This window comes from Phocoena sinus, chromosome 4 (genome assembly GCF_008692025.1).
Source record: "Phocoena sinus isolate mPhoSin1 chromosome 4, mPhoSin1.pri, whole genome shotgun sequence".
Classification (NCBI taxonomy): domain Eukaryota; kingdom Metazoa; phylum Chordata; class Mammalia; order Artiodactyla; family Phocoenidae; genus Phocoena; species Phocoena sinus.
In genome coordinates this window covers 24,610,957-24,626,712 of record NC_045766.1, presented here as the reverse complement: position 1 = coordinate 24,626,712, position 15,756 = coordinate 24,610,957, and the positions used below count along the sequence as shown (strand labels likewise).

General features: G+C 41.3%; 1 pseudogene; it reads left to right on the top strand.

The window, feature by feature from the left end:
- Window positions 1–11,928: 11,928 nt before the first annotated feature.
- Window positions 11,929–15,547, top strand: LOC116752587 (annotated as a pseudogene).
- The last annotated feature ends 209 nt before the right edge of the window (window positions 15,548–15,756 follow it).

Genomic DNA, 15,756 nt, shown 5'->3' with positions numbered 1-15,756 from the left:
ATGAAATCTCTAGGAATTTAGCCCTTGGATTTAAAGGCTGGCAGGGAGAAATGGTCAAAAAGAGAGAGGGGGTTGAGGAAAAGGCAGAACCAGTTGCAGAAAGAATGGAGCAAAGCTTCTCTCACCTAAAAAAAAAAAATTAAAAATCAAATTTTAGCACCCAGTGTTTCTAATTAAATTTGGATTATTTCAAAGACATTCCCTTTCCCATCAAAAACTGTTTTAGAAAGGATTAAGCATGATGCTAAAGAAGAGATCTGGGCTTCCAAACCGTTGAACAAACAGCACCCTTTTAGTATAATAGGTCAAATACGAGCCTGGCTCCCAGTATAGAAAAACCTGGGAAATGTACACACTGGGTCTAACCATAATTAACATTAGATTTTGTACAAATGAGGGTGGAAGAAATAGCCAAAATGCACCATAGATATAATTATATCCTTGAATCCCATTTAAGAGATCTGCTGTAAGCTCTTAGGGAACCAATCTAGAAGGATTAAAAAAAAAAAAAAGATTAAGATTCAGTCTTTTTTCATCAAGGAGTGTGTTGTCTGAAAGAAGGCCCATTCTATGATCAAAGCAGTAATGGGGGCTCAGGGAAGGATGAAGCCCATATAGCTAGGATTAAGAGTAGATGTTTTATTGATGAAGCATCTTTGAAATGAGCTATGAAGTAGGAAGAGCATTGAGTTTTGACAGGTGGGGATAGTGAGGAATAGTTCCAGGCAAAGGGGCAATGGCTAAAAATTAATAATAACAATAACAAATAATAGTGAGTTTTAAGTACATGGAATTGGCAATTTGTTTGGAGCAGTGGTTAACAAAGTGTGGTTCCTGAACCAGCAGTATCAGCATTATATAGAAACTTGTTAAAAATGTAAATTCTTCCAAAGAAGATATTCAAATGGCTGAGAAATACATGAAGAGGAGCTCAACATCACTAATCATCAAGGAAATGCAAATCAAAACCATAGTATCTCATACCTGTTAGACTGGCTATTATCAAAAAGGCAAAGGATAACAAGTGTTGTCAAGGATGTGGAGAAAAAGGAATCCTTGTGCACTGTTGGTGGGAATAAAATTGGAGCAGCCACTGTGGAAAACAGTATGGAGGTTCCTCAAAAATTTAAAAATAGAACTACTATATGATCCAACAATTCTACTTCTGGGTACATATCCAAAGGAAATGAAACCACTATCTCGAAAAGATATCTGCACCCCCATGATCACTGCAGTATTATTTACATTAGCCAAGACATAGAAACAACCTAAGAGTCCATTAACAGATGATTGGATAAAGAAAATGTGGTGTATACGTTTATAGTGGAATATCATTCAGCTAAAAAAGAAAAGGAAATCCTGACCTTGTGACAACATGCATGGACCTTGAGGGCATTATGCTAAATGAAATAAGTCAGACAGAGAAAGACAAATTCTGCATGATCTGAATTATGTGTGGAACCTAAAAAAACCAAACTCATAGAAACAGAAAACAAACTCGTGGTTTCTAGAGGCCAGGGGTGGGGGATGAGGGGTGCGGGGAGGAGGGATCACTGATTCTCCTCTGGTAATGGTTTATATTCCTACTTTCTTATTTTAACTCTCCTGTTTCATAAACATGTTACTTTTATAGGAAAATTAAAATTCTTTTTTTTTTTTTTCTATTTTTTTGTGGTATGCGGGCCTCTCACTGTAGTGGCCTCTCCCGTTGCAGAGCACAGGCTCCGGACGCGTAGGCCCAGCGGCCATGGCGCACGGGCCCAGCCGCTCCGCGGCATGTGGGATCTTCCCGGACCAGGGTATGAACCTGTGTCCCCTGCATCGGCAGGCGGACTCTCAACCACTGTGCCACCAGGGAAGCCCTCAAATTCTTTTTTTGAGGTAGCTGGAATCAAACATGCACATAAATATCATAAATATTTCTAAGTTGGAAACAACAAATGGAAAGCTGATTATTTCATAGCAGATAGCATCATAATTAAGGGATGTTAGTTCTCAGCGACTAAAAGATTTTAGTTATTCTTAAAGTAACTTAATGTATATACTATAAAAATATGCAGGAATAAATATTGATATGAGCCAAAAGCCAACATTCAGTGCCTAGCTGCAGTAATTTACCCAAATGTTCTGGGGTGGAAATCAGTAAAAGTTTTCAGTGGTGACAAAGCACCCTTAGCTAGCAAGCTGGTAACAGAAGAATATATTAACTACTTAAAGAATGTGTTACACTTAGAGAGAGGAGGGCAATACATAGTAGGTTGAGGAGTTTTAGCTCTGTGCATGACAGGGCTCCCACTGATCCCACCTGGGACATTTGAGGACCTAAATAAATAATAACAGTGATGGAAAATAGCCCATTAAATAAAATAAATGAGTTCAAAACTACATAAATAAATAAATAGCTGGAAAGTTTGATAAGAAAGAATATTTCAGAGTCTCAAATTACCTTTGCATAAATTACTTATAAACTGCAAGAAGAAAAGAATAATTTTATGGTAGAGAAATCTAGCAGACACCACCTTAATCAAGTGATAAAACTGAAGATCAACAGACATAGGACAATTCAAAATCACAAGCCTCCTGATAGGATGTAATGAGAAGAACACCATATCACATCTGAGAGAGCCCCTCAAAGATGCTTGAATCTTGGGCTTTCCTGGTGGCGCAGTGGTTGAGAGTCCGCCTGCCGATGCAGAGGACGCAGGTTTGCGCCCCGGTCCGGGAAGATCCCACATGCCGTGAAGTGACTGCGCCTGTGAGCCATGGCCGCTGAGCCTGCGCGTCCGGAGCCTGTGCTCCGCAACGGGAGAGGCCACAACAGTGAAAGGCCCGCGTACCTCAAAAAAAAAAAAAAAAAAAAAGATGCTTGAATCTCATCATTAAAAAAAAAGGGCTTCCCTGGTGGCGCACTGGTTGAGAGTCCGCCTACGGATGCAGGGGACATGGGTTTGTGCCCTGGGTCCAGGAAGATGCCACGGAGCAGCTAGGCCTGTGAGCCATGGCTGCTGAGCCTGCGCGTCCAGAGCGTGTGCTCCACAATGGGAGAGGCCACAACAGTGAGAGGCCTGCGTGCGAAAAAAAAAAAAGACAAACCCAAACTGAGGGTGTTCTACAAAATAACTGGTTATTAAAGGCAGGAAACTCAAGGGAAGACCAAGAAACAGTTATTGACTGAAAGAGACTAAAGAGACATGACAACTGAATGCAACATATGAGTGTGAACTGGATCCTTTTGCCCTAATTACATTATTAGGACAACTGAAAAAATGTGAATGGGATCTCAGCTTTATTAACTTATTTTTTAATTTTTTTGCAAAGCACAGTATTTTTATTTCTTGCAGATTTTCCTTTCTAATTGTGTCTAATATAGGCTAATATTAACATTGATCTTTTCTTTTGAGGGGGAGGGATCTCAGCTTTAAATGTTAACAATACTTGGGGGATGAGGAACCAAGATGGAGGAGTAGAAGGATGGTCTCTCATTCCCTCTTGCGAGAACACCAGAATCACAACTAGCTGCTGGACAATCATCGACAGGAAGACACTGGAACTCACCAAAATAGCGACCCCACATCCAAAGAAAAGAAGAAGCCACAATAAGACGGGAGGAGGGGTGCAATCACAGTAAAATCAAATCCCATAACTGCTGGGTGGAGGACTCACAGACTGGAGAACACTTATATCGCAGACGTCCACTCAATGGAGTGAAGGTTCTGAGCCCCACATCAGGTTTCCCAACCTGGGTGGCCGGCAACGGGAGGAGAAATTCCTAGAGAATCAGACTTTGAAGTCTAGTGGGATTTGATTGCAGTACTTCGACAGGACTGGGGGAAACAGAGACTCCACTCTTGGAGGGCACGCACAAAGTAGTGTGCGCATCGGGACCCAGGGGAAGGAGCAGTGACAACAGGTAGGCTCCAGTGTTGGGTTGCCTCAGGCCAAACAACCAACAGGGAGGGAACTCAGCCCCACCCATCAACAGTCAAGTGGATTAAAGTTTTACCGAGCTCTGCCTACCAAAGCAACAGTCAGCTCTACCCAAAACCAGTCCCTCCCATCAAGCCTCTTAGATAGCCTCATCCACCAGAGGGCAGACAGCAGAAGCAAGAGGAACTACAATCCTGCAACCTGTGGAACAAAAACCACATTCACAGAAGGATAGACAAGATGAAAAGGCAGAGGGCTGTGTACCAGATGAAGGAACAAGATAAAACCCCAGAAAAACAACTAAATGAAGTGGAGATAGGCAACCTTCCAGAAAAAGAATTCAGAATAATGATAGTGAAGATGACCTAGGACCTCAGGAAAAAGAATGGAGACAAAGATTGAGAAGATGTAAGAAATGTTTAACAAAGACCTAGAAGAATTAAAGAACAAACAAACAGAGATGAACAATAAAATAACTGAAATGAAAACTACACTAGAAGGAATCAATAGCAGAATAACTGAGGTAGAAGAATGGATAAGTGACCTGGAAGACAGAATGGTGGAATTCACTGCTGTGGAACAGAATAAAGAAAACAGAATGAAAAGAAATGAAGACAGCCTAAGAGACCTCTGGGACAACATTAAACGCAACAACATTCGCATTATAGGGGTCCCAGAAGGAGAATAGAGAGAGAAAGGACCTGAGAAAATATTTGAAGAGATTATAGTCGAAAACTTCCCTAACATGGGAAAGGAAATAGCCACCCAAGTCCAGGAAGCGCAGTGAGTCCCACACAGGATAAACCCAAGGAGAAACACACCAAGACACATAGTAAACAAATTGGCAAAAATTAAAGACAAAGAAAAATTATTGAAAGGAGCAAGGGAAAAATAACATAAAAGCGAACTCCCATAAGGTTAACAGCTGATTTCTCAGCAGAAACTCTACAAGCCAGAAGGGAGGGGCATGATATACTTAAAGTGATGAAAGGGAAGAACCTACAACCAAGATTACTCTACCCTGCAAGGATCTCATTCAGATTTGATGGAGAAATCAAAAGCTTCACAAACAAGCAAAAGCTAAGAGAATTCAGCACCACCAAACCAGCTCTACAACAAATGCTAAAGACTCTTCTCTAAGTGGGAAACACAAGAAAGGAAAAGGACCTACCAAAAAAACCCAAAACAATTTAGAAAATGGTCATAGGAACATACATATCGATAATTACCTTAAACGTGAACGGATTTAATGCTCCAACCAAAAGACACAGACTTGCGGAACGGATTCAAAAACAAGACCCATCTATATGCTGTCTATAAGAGACCCACCTGAGACCTAGGGACACATAAAAACTGAAAGTGAGGGGATGGAAAAAGATATTCCATGCAAATGGAAATCAAAAGAAAGCTGGAGTAGCAATACTCATATCAGATAAAATAGACTTTAAAATAAAGAATGTTAAAAGAGACACAGAAGGACACTACATAATGATCAAGGGATCAATATAAGTAGAAGATATAACAATTATAAATATATATGCACCCAACATAGGAGCACCTCAATACATAAGGCAACTGCTAACAGCTATAAAAGAGGAAATGACAGTAACACAGTAATAGTGGGGGACGTTAACACCTCACTTACACCAATGGACAGATCATCCAAACTGAAAATAAATAAGGAAACAGAAGCTTTAAATGACACAATAGACCAGATAGATTTAATTGATATTTATAGGACATTCCATCCAAAAACAGCAGATTACACTTTCTTCTCAAGTGCATATGGAACATTCTCCAGGATAGATCACATCTTGGGTCACAAATCAAGCTACAGTTTTAAGAAAATTGAAATCATATCAAGCATCTTTTCTGACCACAACACTATGAGATTAGAAATGAATTACAGGGAAAAAAACGTAAAAAACACAAACACATGGAGGCTAAACAATATGCTACTAAATAACCAAGAGATCCCTGAAGAAATCAAAGAGGATTTCAAAAAATACCTGGAGACAAATGACAATGAAAACACGATGATCCAAAACTTATGGGATGCAGCAAAAGCAGTTCTAAGAGGGAAGTTTATAGCTATACAAGCCTACCTCAAGAAATAAGAAAAATCTCAAATAAACAATCTACCCTTACACCTAAAGGAACTAGAAAAGAAGAACAAAGAAGACCCAAAGTTAGCAGAAGGAAAGAAATCATAAAGATCAGATCAGAAATAAGTGAAATAGGGCTTCCCTGGTGGCGCAGTGGTTGAGAGTCCGCCTGCCGATGCAGGGGACACGGGTTCGTGCCCTGGTTCGGGAGGATCCCACATGCTGCGGAGTGGCTGGGCCCGTGAGCCATGGCCGCTGAGCCTGTGCTTCGCAATGGTAGAGGCCACAGCAGTGAGAGGCCCGTGTACCGCAAAAAAAAAAAAAAAAAAAAAAAAAGAAATAAGTGAAATAGAAACAAAGAAAACAATAGCAAAGGTCATTAAAACTGAAAACTGGTTCTTTGAGAAGATAAACAAAATTGATAAGCCGTTAGCCAGACTCATCAAGAAAAAGAGGGAGAGGACTCAAATCAATAAAATTAGAAATGAAAAAGGAGAAGTTACAACAGACACCGCAGAAACACAAAGCATCCTAAGAGACTAGTACAAGCAACTCTATGCCAGTAAAATGGACAACCTGGAAGAAATGGACAAACTCTTAGAAAGGTGTAATCTTCCAAGACTGAAACAGGAAGAAATAGAAAAAATGAACAGACCAATCACAAGTAATGAAATTGAAACTGTGATTAAAAATCTTCCAACAAACAAAAGTCCAGGACCAGATGGCTTCACAGGTGAATTCTATCAAAGATTTAGAGAAGCACTAACACACATCCTTCTCAAACTCTTCCAAAAAATTGCAGAGGAAGAAACACTCCCAAACTCATTCTATGAGGCCACCATCACTCTGTTACCAAAACGAGACAAAGATACTACAAAAAAAGAAAATTAGAGACCAATATAACTGATGAATATAGATGCAAAAATCCTCAACAAAATACTAGGAAACAGAATCCAACAACACATTAAAAGGATCATACCACATGATCAAGTGGGATTTATGCCAGAGATGCAAGGATTCTTCAATATACGCAAATAAATCAATGTGATACACCATATTAACAAATTGAAGAATAAAAACCATATGATCATCTCAAAAGATGCAGAAAAAGCTTCTGACAAAATTCATCACCCATTTATGATAAAAACTCTCCAGAAAGTGGGCATAGAGGGAACCTACCTCAACATAATAAAAGCCATATACGAAAAACCCACAGCAAACATCATTCTCAATGGTAAAAAACTGAAAGCATTTCCTCTAAGATCAGGAACAAGACAAGGATGTCCACTCTCACCACTATTATTCAACAGAGTTTTGGAAGTCCTAGCCACAGCAATCAGAGAGGAAAAAGAAAGAAAAGGAATCCAAATTGGAAAAGAAGAAGTAAAACTGTCACTGTTTGCAGATGACATGGTACTATATGTAGAGAATCCTAAAGATGCCACCAGAAAGCTACTAGAGCTAATCAATGAATTTAGTAAAGTTGCAGGAATCAAGATTAATGCACAGAAATCTCTTGCATTCCTATACACTAATGACGAAAAATCTGAAAGAGAAATCAAGGAAACACTCCCATTTACCACTGCAACAAAAAGAATAAAATACCTAGGAATAATCCTACCTAGGGAGACAAAAGACCTGTATGCAGAAAACTATAAGACACTGATGAAAGAAGTTAAAGATGATACCAATAGTTGGAGAGATATACCATGTTCTTGGATTAGAAGAATCAATATTGTGAAAATGACTATATTACCCAAAGCAATCTACAGATTCAATACAATCCCTATCTAATTACCAATGGCAGTTTTTATGGAACTAGAACAAAAAATCTTAAAATTTGTATGGAGACACAAAAGACCCAGAATAGCCAAAGCAGTCTTGAGGGAAAAAAATGGAGCTGGAGGAATCAGACTCCCTGACTTCAGACTATACTACAAAGCTACAGTAATCAAGACAATATGGTACTGGCACAAAAACAGAAACATAGATTAATGGAACAAGAGAGAAAGCCCAGAGATAAACTCACACACCTATGGTCAACTAATCTATGATAAAGGAGGCAAGGATATACAATGGAGAAAAGACACTCTCTTTAATAAGTGGTGCTGGGAAAACTGGACAGCTACATGGAAAAGAATGAAATTAGAACACTCCCTATCACCATACACAAAAATAAACTCAAAAGGGATTAGAGACGTAAATGTAAGACCGGACACTATAAAACTCTTAGAGGAAAACATAGGAAGAACACTCTTTGACATAAATCACAGCAAGATCTTTTTTTATCCACCTCCTAGAGTAATGGAAATAAAAACAAAAATATACAAGTGGGACCTAATGAAACTTCAAAGTTTTTGCACAGCAAAGGAAACCATAAACAAGGCAAAAGACAACCCTCAGACTGGGAGAAAATATTTGCAAACGAATCAACGGATAAAGCATTAATCTCCAAAATATATAAACAGCACAAGCAGCTCAATATTAAAAAAACAAACAACCCAGGGCTTCCCTGGTGTCGCAGTGGTTGAGAGTCCGCCTGCCGATGCAGGGGACACGGGTTCGTGCCCCGGTCCGGGAAGATCCCACATGCCGCGGAGTGGCTGGGCCTGTGAGCCATGGCCGCTGAGCCTGTGCATCCGGAGCCTCTCCTCTGCAACGGGAGAGGCCACAACAGTGAGAGGCCCACGTACCGCAAAAAACAAACAAACAAACAAACAACCCAGTCCAAAAATGGGCTGAAGACCTAAATAGACATTTCTCCAAAGAAGGCATACAAATAGCCAAGAGGCATATGAAAAGCTGCTCACCATCACTAATTATTAGAGAAACACAAATCAAAACTACAATGAGATATCATCTCACACCAGTTAGAATGGGCATCATCAGAAAATCTACAAACAAGAAATGCTGGAGAGGGTGTGGAGAAAATGGAACCCTCTTGCACTGTTGGTGGGAATGTAAATTGATACAGCCACTATGGAGAACAGTATGGAGGTTCCTTAAAAAACTAAAAATAGAAGTTCCATATGACCTAACAATCCCACTACTGGGCATATACCCTGAGAAAACCATAATTCAAAAAGAGTCATGTACCAAAATGTTCATTGCAGCTCTATTTACAATAGCTTGGAGATGGAAACAACCTAAGTGTCCATCATTGGATGAATGGATAAAGAAGATGTGGCACATATATACAATGGAATATTACTGAGCCATAAAAAGAAACGAAATTGAGCTATTTGTAATGAGGTGGATAGACTCAGAGTCTGTCATACAGAGTGAAGTAAGTCAGAAAGAGAGAGACAAATACCGTATGCTAACACATATATATGGAATTTCAGAAAAAAAAATGTCATGAAGAACCTAGGGGTAAAACAGGAATAAAGACACAGACCTACTAGAGAATGGACTTGAGGACATGGGGAGCGGGAAGGCTAAGCTGTGACAAAGCGGGAGAGAGGCATGGACATATATACACTATCAAATGTAAGGTAGATAGCTAGTGGGAAGCAGCCGCATAGCACAGGGAGATCAGCTCAGTGCTTTGTGATCGCCTGGAGGGGTGGGATATGGAGGGTGGGAGGGAGGGAGACGCAAGAGGGAAGAGATATGGGAACATATGTATATATATAACTGATTCATCTTGTTGTAAAGCAGAAACTAACACACCATTGTAAAGCAATTATACTCCAATAAAGATATGAAAAAAAAATTAAGTATTTGCAGGAAGAGGGACGGAACGGGGCGGGGGGGGAGGGAGGAAGGAGGAGAGGGCTAACAAACAGGGGCCCAGGACTAAACCTGCAAGTGGGGTTAAGAGCACAAAGCAGTGGAACCTGCAGGGCTGCAGAGAGGAAGTCAGGCACTCTGAGAACCTTCATCCTTAAACTTCACCTTCTTCATTCAGGTACCAGTGTTTGCCTAAGCCCAATCTGTTTTAAAGACAGGCAGCGAGCTGAGGTGTAAGTAATTCACCACTGTTGGTAAACCTTGTGCCCTGCCTCAAGCAATTTCAAATAACACAGATGTAGTAAGGCCATCTACACATCAACATTGATCAGTTCATTGAATTAGAGGTCAACTAGCAGAGAACCAGAACAAGCCTCTGTGAAATGAGACAACAGTGTCCTGTACACCGTGGGGTGCTCTCAATGGACCCTGATGCCTCGTGTGGCAGCAGGAAGTGAAGTCAAGGGCGGGAGGTGTTGCTGAAAGCAGCCATAGGATTCTGTCTGGGAAGGGGTAGTACCTGTGACTCGTGTGCCTCGTCTGTCAGGAGATTCAAGGGTTTCACAGTTTTGCCATGAAAGGAGCATTCATGTGAGCTCCACTGCTGATCACATCCCAGTTTTGCTCCTTCAATGATTTCAGCCTCACTCCCCCAGCCTGGCACATCTCACAGCCTCACTTCCTTTCCTTCCTTCACGCTCCACCTTGTTCCCGAATTAACTTTCAAAGGTCTGACATCTCTTAGTTTGTAATAGTGTCTAAAGTAACATCCACCATAACTCTGCTGTCAAATCACAGAAGCAAAGAACTCAGTACTGGGGGAGGAATTTCCAAGAAGAAGCACAAAAATCAGTACTATGTTTCAAAGTGCCACTTTAAAAGACATAATGCCCTATGTTTGTATAGTTCTTTACACATTACAAGCACTTTCCCATGTTTACCTCATCTGATCTTTTTGAATCTTACAGGTATTGTCTTCTGGAAGCTGAAGCTCAGAGAAAGGAGATAACACAAAATATTTAAGACTGAACGGGGTGTTTATGATGTGCAGACACTGCTCTTAGTGTTTAGGTGTGTGAACCCACTTAATGCTCATGACAACCCTGACAGGAAGGTACAGTAATTACCCAGTGAGGGCGTGGGGCACCAAGAGGGCCCATGGCTTAGCCAAGATTGCACGATCACGCACAGGAAGCGGTAGGAAAGCAGGGAACCCAGCCAGACCACATGCTGAGCACACAGGCTCGTCCTCTGTGCTCACGTACCTCCCTCTGTGTGAGTGGCAAAAACCAGGCTGTCGATGCCAGGGCTTGTGTACCATCTGTTGGTCCAGGTCATCACTACTGTTAGTGATAGTGCTGAGGAGGTGTGTGTGGGGGTGAGTTTTAATAAAGGTAGATGATTTATAATCTTGTCTTTCTAACTAAGCACACGGACACACATACTTTACTTGTATGAACTGATGACAGTTTTGTTTTGTTTTGTTTTGTTTTGTTTATAAATTTATTTATTTATTTTTGGCTGTGTTGGGTCGTCGTTTCTGTGCGAGGGCTTTCTCTAGTTGCGGCGAGCGGGGGCCACTCTTCATCACGGTGCGCGGGCCTTTCACTGTCTCGGCCTCTCTTGTTGCGGAGCACAGGCTCCAGACGCGCAGGCTCAGTAGTTGTGGCTCACGGGCCCAGTTGCTCCGCGGCATGTGGGATCTTCCCAGACCAGGGCTCGAACCCGTGTTCCCTGCATTGGCAGGCAGGTTCTCAACCACGAGCGCCACCAGGGAAGCCCTGTTTTGTTTTTTAATAATTGAAAAAAAAGAGTCAGACTGATTACTCTTTGGAGAAAGGGGTACCGTGTTTCTTCCCAACTCCCCCCAAAACAGGCTTCACAAAGGAGATGCAGGAGATGGAGCCTGAATAGAGTGGCTGTGCAGGTTCATAGTAGGGGCTGGGGGGATGGCTGAGAGAGTAAATACATCAAGACATGCTCATTTTGCTTCTATTATTATATGCCTCACTCTGGTAGCTATAAAAAAGATCTTTCTGAGGATATTTCCCTCAAGGAGCTTGCACTGTCTAGGAGACAAGCCCTACAGATATAAAATAATTAGAGAACACCACTAACACAAGTGCGAGATGTGCAGTATTGACAAGTGATTCCCATCCTGGACATGAGGATCTACGGTCAAGTACAGCTTATTGTGCACAAGCTCTGTAGTGCTACGTGGCAGACTGTAAGGATCTTTTTTCTACATACCTGTGTGTGTGTGTGTGTAGGGCAATGGAGGTATATGATCATACGATTGTGATTATACTTTTAATCTCTATTGATTGAGAATATACATATATATGTGTAGATGAATTCAAGAACACCTTGGAATAAGGATCTTGCACCTATGGGTGCAGGACCTGCATGCTTTAAGAAAAAAAGCAAAATGAGTCAGGAAAGATGGGAGGTTGTGGGACTTAGGATACACAAGAAGAACTAGTGAAATGTGGATTAAAAGAAGAGTAGAGGTGTTCAAAGCAGAGGGAATACAGAGTTAAGGCTCAGATGATGGTATCAATTTTGAATTTGTGGGGCCTGTAGGGAATAATGTCATTTTTCAACTCTACATTTTTCGTGGCTTTCTCTTTTCATAGTCTAATATAGTTAAGTAAGAACCTACCTGGAATGGAATTGTTCCTTATAATTTCATGGCCAAAGGCATCATGAAAATTATTCAAATTGCTATTTTTTCCATTGCAATGTTTCTAGATCACTTAGGTAATTCACAGTAGAGATGTATGTACTAGGCCAGATCATCTTCAATACATTCTTTCCATTCTTACTGGTAGAGAAATTCTAAAGTGAAAACTATAAAATGCCACATACTGATTTCAATAGCTACTCAGATCTGGTTAAATGGATCTTGCCATGTCTGGAGTGTTTAGCCCTCTAGAGGGGAACAAAGGCAGCACTCCATTGAATACCTGGGTAATCAGCCTGTTAATCAGGTAATCAGCCTGTTTATTGTACCATTGTCCTGAGAAGTACCAGTGACTATTTCTGATTTTCCAAAGAACATGAAACAATAGTGGAAGGAATGTTCTTAGAGCATAGGGCAAACATTTTAGCTTTATAGCTTGGCATCTGAGATTACACCCAGACAACATTCAGTTTCTTATATCCTCAGGCTAATAATATTTTACTTCCTAAAAGGCCTGTGTTGTTTCCCAGCTTCAAGACAAGGTTCCCAAAGAGAAAAAGAGATGTTAGACCCTTTATGGTGTCCCAAGTGATCCGGATAAATGAAGACAGAGCTAGAGGTGGAGAAATTATGTTGTTTCACAAGAGAAAGTAGGATGGGGACAGAAGGAGGTTGTATCAATCAGCTCCTGTTGTAATGACATTACATATGTAATGACAGACATGTAATGACATGAATAACAAAGCACCCCAGAACTCAGGGGATTACAACATGAGCATTGCTTTTTCTTGTGCACAAGTCTTTAGCTTTGCAGCCATGACTGCTCTAGGCTGTGGGTTGGCTCTAGAATGCACGTTGGGACCAGATCCACTCTAGATGTCTTTCATCTTCCTTAAACAAGTGTGGACAAGTGACTGCCTGAAGCAAGTTCTTCCTGATACTCAGCAACCTGGGTCATTACCACAAACCAAAAATCAAATGTGAGGAAAACCTGGAACTTCTAAAGAATCTCTTGAGATGCAAGAAAAAGAAAAAAATACCATTCATGACCTGGGAAATATGGTTCTCTCCAAACAGCCTTCCTGACCTCACACCCTTGCTCCTACTTCCCATGTATACCTTCTGATGAGCTTCTGAATTGTCTCTACTCCTTCAAGTCCACTGATACATGGCTGAACTCACAATAACCCCAAAACTTGATATTAAAGGAAAGAGGCAAAGAAAGAGAAAGGCCACATTTAGTAACAAACAGAAGACCCTACTTTGTAAGTTACTCATTCTCTCTACGCCTCAGTCTCTACAAAATGGGACTTTTGACTGTAGACAATGTTGGCAGCCTAAAAGCAGTAAAGCAACTAGATGCAGGGGAACGGAGCTGCAAAGTCTTGAGTGCCTTCCTGAGAGACATGCTAGAATTAAACAACTTTAGCAACATCTTCTCCTTAAATAAAAATCACCATTAAGAGAGTTTTTAAAGGCCAAGCCTGAACCCAAAATAAATATGTTAATAGATACTTATTGGGGGCTTCCCTGGTGGCGCACTGGTTGAGAGTCCGCCTGCCGATTCAGGGGACACGGGTTCGTGCCCCGGTCCAGGAAGATCCCACATGCCGCGGAGCAGCTTGGCCCGTGAGCCATGGCCGCTGAGCCTGTGCGTCCGGAGCCTGTGCTCCGCAACAGGAGAGGCCACAACAGTGAGAGGTCCGCGTACCGCAAAAAAAAAAAAAAAAAAAAAGATAAATACAAGGCATCAACGTATTAAAGAGGCAAAGATAAAATGCTACGGGAGTTCAGAATAAGGAGTACTACTGCCACCTGAGTTGAGAGCAGAGAAAGGGGTAACATGGAAAACTTCACAGGGAAGATGGAATTGGAGATAGGAGGTACAGAATTTGAACTTCAAGCACAGGATAAGTCATGCCCTGCAAAGTGAAGGAAGGTGAACAAAGTAGCAAAGACATGGGGAGGTCATGGGTGGGAAGAACATTAATTCAGCCTCACTGGCACAAAGGATAAATCAAGAGATATAGTGAGAAATGGGGTCAGAGGGGTAAATTGAGGCTGGATATGGAGGGTCTCAAGTGCTACACAGAAGCATCTTATTTTATATCATACACCCAACTGACAGGAACAGGAGGATGATGAAAAAAATGGACAGGTGTGCAATTTTACAGTAAGTGAGGCCCAAATGAAAATATCAGTATCAACTTTGACTTCAATGTCACAAAGAAGCAAAACCTTTCCACACATTTTGAAAAAATCATTACCATAAAGAACAAGTGACTTAGCCTGCCTGAAGTGGGATCACGGTAAAGAATTTTGCATTTCATTTAGCTTTATAAATACATATTTCTCCACTTGCTTTTAATCTGGGGGAAAAAAGTTCTGCAATATCCTTCTCCATGAAAATGATAAGATTTTCTGTAACGAATACAACATATTCAAAACTTCACTTAGCTTGGAGTGGGAGATTTAAGTCCTGGATTGTATCAATATCGAAGCTCTAAGCTGCACGTGATAGGAAACGTCAACTCAACTAGCTTAAAAAATAAACAAGGGGCCGGGAAGGGGCCAACCGCCTGGCTGCAGCACCCCGCTGCCCCAACCCCAAGCTTCTGCAGGTCTGTAGGTTTCAGTGAAGCAGCGAGAGAATCGGGAGGAGAAGACAGCAAGGACAGCCCAGAAGCAATGGTGTCGCAAGAGGAACAAGCAGTAAAAAAAATCTCAGCATGGAAAATGCCAACCAGGAGAATGAAAAAAAGGATGAAAAGGAACAAGATGCTAATAAAAGAGAGCCTTTGGTCCTCCCTTTGGAAGCTGGTGAATATCGTGTACCTGGAGGAAAGTTCCATGTTAGGCATAGAACTTTCCTAGGCAGTTCCTACGCAGTTGCATGTTAGGCAGCCCATCCTGCACTATATACGGGACACGACTCAGAGGCTTGGAGAACCACAGGCAAGGATGAGAGAAGAGAATATGGAAAGGATTGGCGAGGAGGTGAGGGAGCTGATGGTAAAGCTGAGGGAAAAGCAGTCTGTGGGCAGTTAGCACGGACCTCCCTCACCATGACCATCGTGATGAGTTTTGCCTTATGCCTTGAATCCTGATGTTTTACCCTGAAGTTAATAGGGAGACACACCTGCTTCCTTAACTTACATGTTTGTGACGTACCTTTGTTGTAAACCTTTTGGTGTTACTTGTTTCTTGCGGGTCTCCTATTTCCAGCTTCTAATTGAATATTGTGTTTTTGACCCAATCTGTAAGTTTCTGTCAGCAGGAGAGTTTTACTTATCGCATGGAGAGATGTTC